Source organism: Arachis hypogaea, chromosome 19 (genome assembly GCF_003086295.3).
Source record: "Arachis hypogaea cultivar Tifrunner chromosome 19, arahy.Tifrunner.gnm2.J5K5, whole genome shotgun sequence".
Taxonomy (NCBI): Eukaryota; Viridiplantae; Streptophyta; class Magnoliopsida; order Fabales; family Fabaceae; genus Arachis; species Arachis hypogaea.
In genome coordinates, this window is record NC_092054.1 from 65445219 (window position 1) to 65455599 (window position 10381).

Sequence of the window (10381 nt, forward strand, 5' to 3'; positions counted from 1 at the left end):
AACACTAGAGGGAAGATTTTGTTTTTAATTCAAATTATTTTTAAAATCTTCATAATTTTTCAAAATCAAATTTTTTCAAATCATATTTTTTCAATCATATCTCTTCAAAATTAATTTCTTTCCATTTTTTATTATTTTTGAAAATCCTTGTTATAATTAATGATTTACTTCAAAATTTTCTAGTTGTTACTTGCCTATTAAGAAAGGATCAAAAGTTTTAATTCTAGAATCATATCTTCCAATTTCTTGTTAGTCAAGTAATCAACTTTAATTTTAAAACTTTCTCTTTTTAGTCTGATTTTCAATCATATCTTCTCAATCATATCTTTTCAATCACATCTTTTTCAAAATTAATTTTCAATCATATCTTTTTAATTTCTAATTTCAAACTCTTTTCAAAAATTACTTAATTTCTTTCCCAATTTGAGTTTTCGAAAATCTCAATAAAATTTTCAAATTTTTTTTTATTATTTCAAAATATTTTTAATTTATTTTCAAAAATTCTTCCCCTCTTCTCACATCCTTCTATTTAAAGGACTAACACTCCTTCGCAAGGTATAATTCGAACCCCCTCCTTCTTTATATGTTCGAATTCTCTTCCATCTACCTCCTCCTTCTATTCTTCTTTTCCTCTGACACCTCAAGGAATCTCTATACTGTGACATAGAGGATTCCCTACTTTCTCGTTCTCTTCTCTTTCATATGAGCAGAAGCAAAGATAAAGGCATACTTGTTCAAGCTGATCCTGAACCTAAAAGGACCTTGAAGAGAAAGCTAAGAGAAGCTAAAGCACAATTCTCTTTAGAGGGCCTAACAGAGCTCTTCAAGGAAGAAGAAACCATGGCAGCCGAAAACAACAATGCCAACAATGCAAGGAAGGTGCTTGGTGACTTTACTGCACCTACTCCCAACTTCTATGGGAGAAGCATCTCAATCCCTGCCATTGGAGAAAACAACTTTAAGCTTAAGCCTCAATTAGTTTCTCTAATGCAACAGAATTGCAAGTTTCATGGACTTCCATTGGAAGATCCTCATCAGTTTTTAGCTGAATTCTTGCAAATCTGTGACACTGTCAAGACCAATGGGGTTGACCTTGAAGTCTACAGAATTATGCTTTTTCCTTTTGCTGTAAGAGACAGAGCTAGGACATGGTTGGATTCACAACCTAAAGAAAGCCTGAACTCTTGGGAAAAGCTAGTCAATGCCTTCTTGGCAAAGTTCTTTCCACCTCAAAAATTGAGCAAGCTTAGAGTGAAAGTCCAAACCTTCAGACAGAAGGAAGGAGAATCCCTCTATGAAGCTTGGGAAAGATACAAGCAATTGATCAGAAGGTGCCCTTCTGACATGCTTTCAGAATGGAGCATCATAGGTATTTTCTATGATGGTCTGTCTGAATTATCCAAGATGTCATTGGATAGCTCTGCTGGAGGATCTCTTCATCTGAAGAAGACGCCTGCAGAAGCTTAGGAACTCATTAAAATGGTTGCAAGTAACCAATTCATGTACACTTCTGAAAGGAATCCTGTGAATAATGGGATAGCTCAGAAGAAAGGAGTTCTTGAGAGTGATACTCTGAATGCCATATTGGCTCAGAATAAAATATTGACTCAGCAAGTCAATATGATTTTTCAGAGTCTGTCTGGAATGCAAGCAGCAACAGGCAGTACCAAGGAAGCTTCCTCTGAAGAAGAAGCTTATGATCCTGAGAACCCAGCAATGGAAGAGGTGAATTACATGGGAGAAACCCTATGGAAACACCTATAACCCTTCATGGAGAAATCATCCAAATCTCTCATGGAAGGATCAACAGAGACCTCAACAAGGTTTCAACAACAATAATGGTAGAAGAAACAGGTTTAGCAATAGCAAGCCTTTTCCATCACCTTCTCAGCAACAGACAGAGAATTCTAAGCAAAGCCACTCTGACTTAGCAACCATTGTCTCTGATCTAATCAAAACCACTCAAAGTTTTATGACTGAAACAAGGTCCTCCATTAGAAATTTGGAGGCACAAGTGGGTCAGCTGAGTAAGAAAATTACTGAGCTCCCTCCCAGTACTCTCCCAAGCAATACAGAAGAGAATACAAAGAGAGAGTGCAAGGTTATAAACACGTCTCACATGGACGAACATGGAGAGGAGGAAGAGGCAGTAATCTCTACTGAGGAAGACCTCAATGGACGCCCACTGGCCTCCAAGGAGTTCCCTAATGAGGAACCATGGGAATCTGAGGCTCACACTGAGACCATAGAGATTCCATTGAATTTACTTCTGCCATTCATGAGCTCTGATGAGTATTCTTCCTCTGAAGAGGATGAAGATGTTACTGAAGAGCAAGTTGCTAAGTACCTTGGAGCAATCATGAAGCTAAATGCCAAGTTGTTTGGTAATGAGACTTGGGAGGATGAACCTCCATTTCTCATTAAAGAACTGGATGACTTGACTAGGCAGAAATTACCTCTGAAGAGACAAGACCCTGGAAAATTCTCCATCCCTTGTACCATAGGCACCATGACCTTTGAGAAGGCTCTGTGTGACCTAGGGTCAAGTATAAACCTCATGCCTCTATCTGTAATGGAGAATCTAGGGATCATTGAGGTACAAACTGCAAGAATCTCACTGGAGATGGCAGACAATTCAAAGAAACAGGCTTATGGACTTGTAGAGGATGTCTTGGTAAAGGTTGAAAACCATTACATCCCTGCTGATTTCATAATCCTAGAAACTGGGAAGTGTATGGATGAATCCATCATCCTTGGCAGACCCTTCCTAGCCACAGCCAAAGCTGTGATTGATGTTGACAGAGGAGAATTGATCATTCAAGTGAATGAAGACTCCCTTGTGTTTAAAGTTCAAGGATATCCCTCTGTCACCATGGAGAGGAAGCATAAAGAGCTTCTCTCAATACAGAGTCAAACAGAGCCCCCACAGTCAAACTATAAGTTTGGTGTTGGGAGGTTCCAACATTGCTCTGAACATCTGTGAGGCTCCATGAGAGCCACTGTCAAGCTATTGACATTAAAAAAGCGCTTGTTGGGAGGCAACCCAATTTTTACTTATCTATGTTAAATTTCTATTTTCTTTTGTTATTTTATGTTTTCTGTAGGTTGATGATCATGTGAAGTCACAAAAACAATTGAAAAAGCAAAAACAGAATGAAAAATAGAACACCCTGGAGGAGAAACTTACTGGCGTTTAAACGCTAGTAAGGGTAGCAGAATGGGCGTTAAACGCCCAGTCTGGCACCATTCTGGGCATTTAACACCAGAAATGGGCACCAGACTGGCGTTTAACACCAGAAATGGGCAAGAAGCTGGCGTTAAACGCCAGAAATGGGTAGCAGCCTGGCGTTTAACGCCAGGATTGGCAGCAATGGGCGTTTTGCACGCCACATGGTGTAGGGATGAGAAATCCTTGACACCTCAGGATTTGTGGACCCCACAGGATCTCCACCTACCCCACACCTCTCTCTCTTCTTCACCCATTCACCAATCACCTCAATACCTCTTCCCCAAAAACCCTTCACCTATCAAATCCCACCATTCTCTTCACCACTCACATCCATCCTTCATAAAACCCCACCTACCTCACCATTCAAATTCAAACTACTTTCCCACCCAAACCCACCCATAATGGCCGAACCATACCCCCCTCTCCACTCCTATATAAACCCATCTTCACTCCTTCATTTTCACACAACATACACACTACCCATCCCCCTTGGCCGAAACACAAAGCCCCCTCCATCTCCTCTATTTCTTCTTATTCTACTCTCTTCTTTCTTCTTTTGCTCGAGGAAGAGAAACCTTCTAAGTTTGGTGTGGTAAAAGATAAAGCTTTTTGTTTTTCCATAACCACTTATGGTACCAAAGGCTGGAGAAACCACTAGAAAGAGGAAAGGGAAGGCAACAGCTTCCACCTCCGAGTCATGGGAGATGGAGAGATTCCTCTCAAGGGTGCATCAAGACCACTTCTATGAAGTTGTGGCCAAGAAGAAGGTGATCCCCGAGGTCCCTTTTAAGCTCAAAAAGGGCGAATATCCGGAGATCCAACATGAGATCCGAAGAAGAGGTTGGGGAGTTCTCACCAACCCCATTCAACAAGTCGTAATCTTAATAGTTCAAGAGTTTTATGCCAATGCATAGATCACCAAGAACCATGATCAAAGTGTGAACCCGGACCCCAAGAATTGGCTTACAATGGTCCGAGGGAAATACTTAGACTTTAGTCCGGAAAATGTAAGGTTGGCATTCAATTTGCCTATGATGCAAGGAAACGCACACCCATACACTAGAAGGGTCAACTTTGATCAAAGGTTGGACCAAGTCCTCATGGACATCTGTGAAGAGGGCGCTCACTGGAAGAGTGATTCAAGAGGAAAGCCGGTTCAACTAAGAAGGCATGACCTCAAGCCCGTGGCTAGGGGATGGTTGGAGTTCATCCAACACTCAATCATTCCTACTAGCAACCGGTCTGAAGTTACTATAGACCGGGCTATCATGATTCATAGCATCATGACTAGAGAGGAAGTAGAAGTTCATGAGGTTATATCCCAAGAACTCTACAAAGTGGCGGACAAGTCCTCTACTGTGGCAAGGTTAGCCTTTCCTCATCTCATTTGTCACCTCTGCAATTCAGCTGGAATTAACATAGAGGAAGACATCCTCATTGATGAGGACAAGCCCATCACTAAGAAAAGGATGGAGCAAACAAGAGATCCCACTCATGGACAAGAGCATGAGGAAACTCCTCATCATGAAATCCCTGAGATGCCTCAAGGGATGCATTTTCCTCCACAAAACTATTGGGAGCAAATCAATACCTCCCTAGGAGAATTAAGTTCCAACATGGGATAACTAATGGTGGAGCACCAAGAGCATTCCATCCTCCTCCATGAAATTAGAGAAGACCAAAGAACCATGAGAGAGGAGCAACAAAGGAAAGAAAGAGACATTGAGGAGCTCAAGCACTCCATAAGATCTTCAAGAGGAAGAACAAGCCGCCATCACTAAGGTGGACCCGTTCTTTAATTTCCTTGTTCTTTATTTTCCTGTTTTTCGAATTTTTATGCTTATGTTATTTATGTTTGTGTCTTTATTACATGATCATTAGTGTCTAAGTGTCTATGCCTTAAAGCTATAAAAATGAATCCATCACCTTTCTTAAATGAAAAATTTTTTAATTGAAAAAGAAAAAGAAGTGCATGAATTTCAAATTTTAAAACAGTTTAATTATTTTGATGTGGTGGCAATACTATTATTTTTCTGAATGAATGCTTGAACAGTGCATATTTTTGAATTTGATTGTTTATGAATGTTAAAATTGTTGGCTCTTGAAAGAATGATGGGAAAAGGAGAAATGTTATTTGATAATCTGAAAAATCATAAAATTGATTCTTAAAGCAAGAAAAAGCAGTGAAAAGCATGCAGAAAAAGGACATATGCGAAAAAAAAGAAGAAAGAAAAAGAAAAGCAAGCAGAAAAAGCCAATACCCCTTTAAACCAAAAGGCAAGGGTGATAAAAAGGATCCAAGGCTTTGAGCATCAGTGGATAGGAGGACCCACAGGAATAAAATCCTGGCCTAAGCCGCTAAACCAAGCTGTCCCTAACCATGTGCTTGTGGCGTGAAGGTGTCAAGTGAAAACTTGAGACTGAGTGGTTAAAGTCGTGGTCCAAAGCAAAAAGAGTGTGCTTAAGAGCTCTGGACACCTCTAATTGGGGACTCTAGCAAAGCTGAGTCACAATCTGAAAAGGTTCACCCAGTTATGTGTCTGTGGCATTTATATATCCGGTGGTAATACTGGAAAACAAAGTGCTTAGGGCCACGGCCAAGACTCATAAAGTAGCTGTGTTCAAGAATCAACATACTTAACTAGGAGAATCAATAACACTATCTGGATTCTGAGTTCCTATAGATGCCAATCATTCTGAACTTCAAGGAATAATGTGAGATGCCAAAACTGTTCAGAAGCAAAAAGCTAAAAGCCCCGCTCATCTAATTAATACTGATCTTCATAGATGTTTTTGGAATTCATTGTATATTCTCTTCTTTTTATCCTATTTGATTTTCAGTTGCTTGGGGACAAGCAACAATTTAAGTTTGGTATTGTGATGAGCGGATGATTTATACGCTTTTAGGTAATGTTTTTAGTATGTTTTTAGTATATTTTAATTAGTTTTTATTATATTTTTATTAATTTTTAAATAAAAATCATATTTCTGGACTTTACTATGAGTTTGTGTGTTTTTCTATGATTTCAGGTATTTTCTGGCTGAAATTGAGGGACCTGAGCAAAAATCTGATTCAGAGGCTGAAAAAGGACTGCAGATGCTGTTGGATTCTATCCTTCTTGCACTCAAAGTGGATTTTCTGGAGCTACAGAAGCCCAATTGGTGTCCCAAATAAACTCAAGAGAGGGGATTTCAAACCAGTCGCTAGGGACTGGCTGGACTTCATTGGGCGTTCCATACTGCTCACCAGTAACCGCTCTGAGGTCACTCTCAAAAGAGCAATGATGATCCATTGTATTATGCAGGGAAACGAAGTAGAGATTCATCATCTGATTTCTTGTGAGCTCTACATAATTGCAAACAAGAACTCCAAAGAAGCCAAATTGGCTTACCCAAACTTAATATCTCTGCTATGCAAAGACGCTGGGGTAAAGATCGGAGTGGATGAGTATATCCTAGTCAAGCACCCAATCACCAAAAAGTCAACGGAAGGACAACAAGTGCAAGATAACTCCATCAAAAGGAGGGCACAAGAGTTCCTCCCAAAAATCCCTCAGATTGACTACTGGACCCGCCTAGAAGCATCTGTCACCAAGCTGCAAGAAGCTATGGATCAACTGAAAGAAGAACAGCAAGTTCAAAACAGCATGCTCTGCAAACTGCTGAAGGAACAAGAGAAGCAAGGGCGTGAGCTACAGGAGCTGAAGCGCCAGAAGCTGTCTCTTGAAGGGCCAGACACCCCACAGATTGAAGGAGCATCCATCTCCCAAAATAAAGGTTGTTGAGTCCTAATCTTAACTCTGTGATAACTTTTGCTATTAGAGATCTACCTTAGGAGTCACATGAATAATAGTAATTAGTATCTTTATTTTTATTTTTATTTTTTATTATCATCTCCAAGTAAGCTATAATTTATTTTTCTCATCATCATTAAACATGAATAAAATAGCTGATTTTTTAGAATAAGGAGGCAGTTTTATTTTTGAGTTCTTAATAAGAACAATTCATATTATTTATATGTGGTGGCAATACTTTTTGTCTTCTGAATGAATGCTTGAACAGTGCATAATTTTTGATAGTGAAGTTTATGAATGTTAAATTTGTTGGCTCTTGAAAGAATAATGAAAAAGGAGAAATGTTATTGATAATCTAAAAAATCATAAAATTGATTCTTGAAGCAAGAAAAAGTAGTGAATACAAAGCTTGCGAAAAAAATATGGCGAAAAATAAAAGAAAAAGGAAGAAAAAAAAGAAGAAAAGCAAGCAGAAAAAGGCAATAGCCCTTTAAACCAAAAGGCAAGGGTAATAAGGATCCAAGGCTTTGAGTATTAATGGATAGGAGGGCCTAAAGGAATAAAATCCTGGCCTAAGCGGCTAAACCAAGCTGTCCCTAACCATGTGCTTGTGGTGTGAAGGTGTCAAGTGAAAAACTTGAGACTGAGCGGTTAAAGTCATGGTCCAAAGCAAAAAGAGTGTGCTTAAGAACTCTGGACACCTCTAACTGGGGACTTTAGTAAAGCTAAGTCATAATCTGAAAAGGTTCACCTAGTTATGTGTCTGTGGCATTTATGTATCCGGTGGTAATACTGGAAAACAAAGTGCTTAGGGCCACGGCCAAGACTCATAAAGTAGCTGTGTTCAAGAATCAACATACTAAACTAGGAGAATCAATAACACTATCTGAATTCTGAATTCCTATAGATGCCAATCATTCTGAACATCAAAGGATAAATTGAGGTGCCAAAACTGTTCAGAAGCAAAAAGTTACTAGTCCTGCTCATCTAATGAGAATTTGGGCTTCATATAAAACTATGAGATGTTATTGCCTCTTGATTTTCTTTCTATCCTATTTTATTTATCTAGTTGCTTGAGGACAGGCAACAGTTTAAGTTTGGTGTTGTGATGAGCGGATATTTTATACGCTTTTTGGGGGTATTTTCATATTGTTTTTAGTAGGATTTAGCTACTTTTTTAGTATAGTCCTATTAGTTTTCATGCAAAAATCACATTTCTGGACTTTACTGTGAGTTTGTGCATTTTTCTATGATTTCAGGTATTTTCTGGCTAGAATTGAGGGACCTGGGCAAAAATCTGATTCAGAGGCTGAAAAAGGACTGCAGATGCTATTGGATTCTAACCTCCCTGCACTCGAAATGGATTTTCTTGAGCTACAGAAACCCAATTTGTGCTCTTTCAATTGCGTTGGAAAGTATACATCCAGGGCTTTCCAGCAATATATAATAGTCAATACTTTGCCCGAGTTTTGACAATGCAAACGGACGTTTTAACGCTAACTTCCTGCTCTATTCTGAAGTTAAACGCCAGAAACAGGTTACAAACCAGAGTTAAACGCCACAAACATGCTGCAACCTGGCGTTTAACTCCAAGAGAAGCCTCTACACGTGTAGAGCTCAATGCTCAGCCCAAGCACACACCAAGTGGGCCCCGAAAGTGGATTTCTGCACTATCTATCTTAGTTTACTCATTTTCTGTAAACCTAGGTCACTAGTTTAGTATAAAAACTACTTTTAGAGACTTACTATGTACCTCATGACATTTTACATTTGAATTTGTATCTTCTACGGCATGAGTCTCTAAACTCCATGGTTGGGGGTGAGGAGCTCTGTTGTGTCTCGATGAATTAATGCAATTACTACTGTTTTCCATTCAATCACGCTTGTTTCTATTCTAAGATATTCACTCGCACTTCAACCTGATGAATGTGATGATCTGTGACACTCATCATCATTCTCACCTATGAACACGTGCCTGACAACCACCTCCATTCTATCTGCAATAGCTTGAGTGCATATCTCTTGAGTTTCTAATCTAAGATTAGAACCTTCGTGGTATAGGCTAGAATTATTCGCGGCCATTCTTGAGATCCGGAAAGTCTAAACCTTGTCTGTTGTATTCCGAGTAGGATCTGGGAAGGGATGACTGTGACGAGCTTCAAACTCGCGAGTGTTGGGTGTAGTGACAGACGCAAAAGGATCAATGGATCCTATTCCAACATGAGTGAGAAATGACAGATGATTAGCCGTGCGGTGACAGTGCATTTGGACCATTTTCACTGAGAGGATGGATGGTAGCTATTGACAACGGTGATCCACCAACATACAACTTGCCATGGAAGGAACTTTGCGTGCATGGAGAAGAAGACAATAGGAAAGCAGAGATTCAGAAGACAGAGCATCTCCAAAACCTCAACCTGTTCTCCATTGCTGCATAACAAGTATTATTTATTTTATGTTATTTACTCTTCATAAACCCAACCATTTTTATTACTAATTTCCTGACTAAGAGTTACAAAATAACAATAACTTGCTTCAAGCCGACAATCTTCGTGGGATCGACCCTTACTCACGTAAGGTATTAGTTAGACGACCCAGTGCACTTGCTGGTTAGTGGTACGAGTTGTGAAAAGTGTGATTTACAATTTCGTGCACTAGTGTCTCCCACCTAGCAGTTTTGTTTATTGTCCTTAAGTTGGCTTATGGGGAGCTCTCATCAAGGTGGCTTGTGCTTGAATCCATCCTTGAACATCCACTAATGCTTGAATCTCCAATAAGCTCCATCATTGAAAATTAATAGCTCCAAGCTCTGATGGAGTTCTTCACAAACCATGAGCTCCCAAAATTGATTCTCCTTGTGTGATCTGGGATCCCACACTTTGTTTTCACACCCGTCTTCAAGTTGATCAAGGTGATTCCATCCGGGTGGTTTAGTCTTGGAATTCTCATTAAGGCATCCAAACATCCTCCTAGACCCAAGCAATCTAGCTCTTCATCAAACCTTGCAATCAAACCTTGAGCTTCCAACCATGATGAACCTAGAATGATGCTTCCAACCACTAACCATCTCCTTTTTTCTCTTAAAGCCACAAAGAGCTCTAAGTTGACCATCCGTCTCAAGCAAACCATATTCAAGTGGGATAATAATGCTTAGAGATAAGAGATTTACCCACTTGAATGAAAGGATGGATGGTGATGGTTTAGGGAGAGGTATCTCCAATGTCCTTGCACGCTCTACTCTCTTGTGTTCTTCTTTGGTTACTTCCACCTTCTTGCTAGCTTCTTCAATCTCAACCTCTTCCTCTTGGTAGCTTTCTTCCAATTCAATCACTTCTTCATTGCTTACCTAGGGTATGGG

The 10381-nt window shown here is 39.6% G+C and overlaps 1 non-coding gene across 1 annotated transcript; it reads right to left on the minus strand.

Annotated features, from left to right (window-relative positions):
* Positions 1–1242: 1242 nt before the first annotated feature.
* Positions 1243–1350, minus strand: LOC112781708 (small nucleolar RNA R71). The gene has a single exon (XR_003192467.1). It is a non-coding gene; the product is annotated as a small nucleolar RNA R71 (small nucleolar RNA).
* Positions 1351–10381: the final 9031 nt, after the last annotated feature.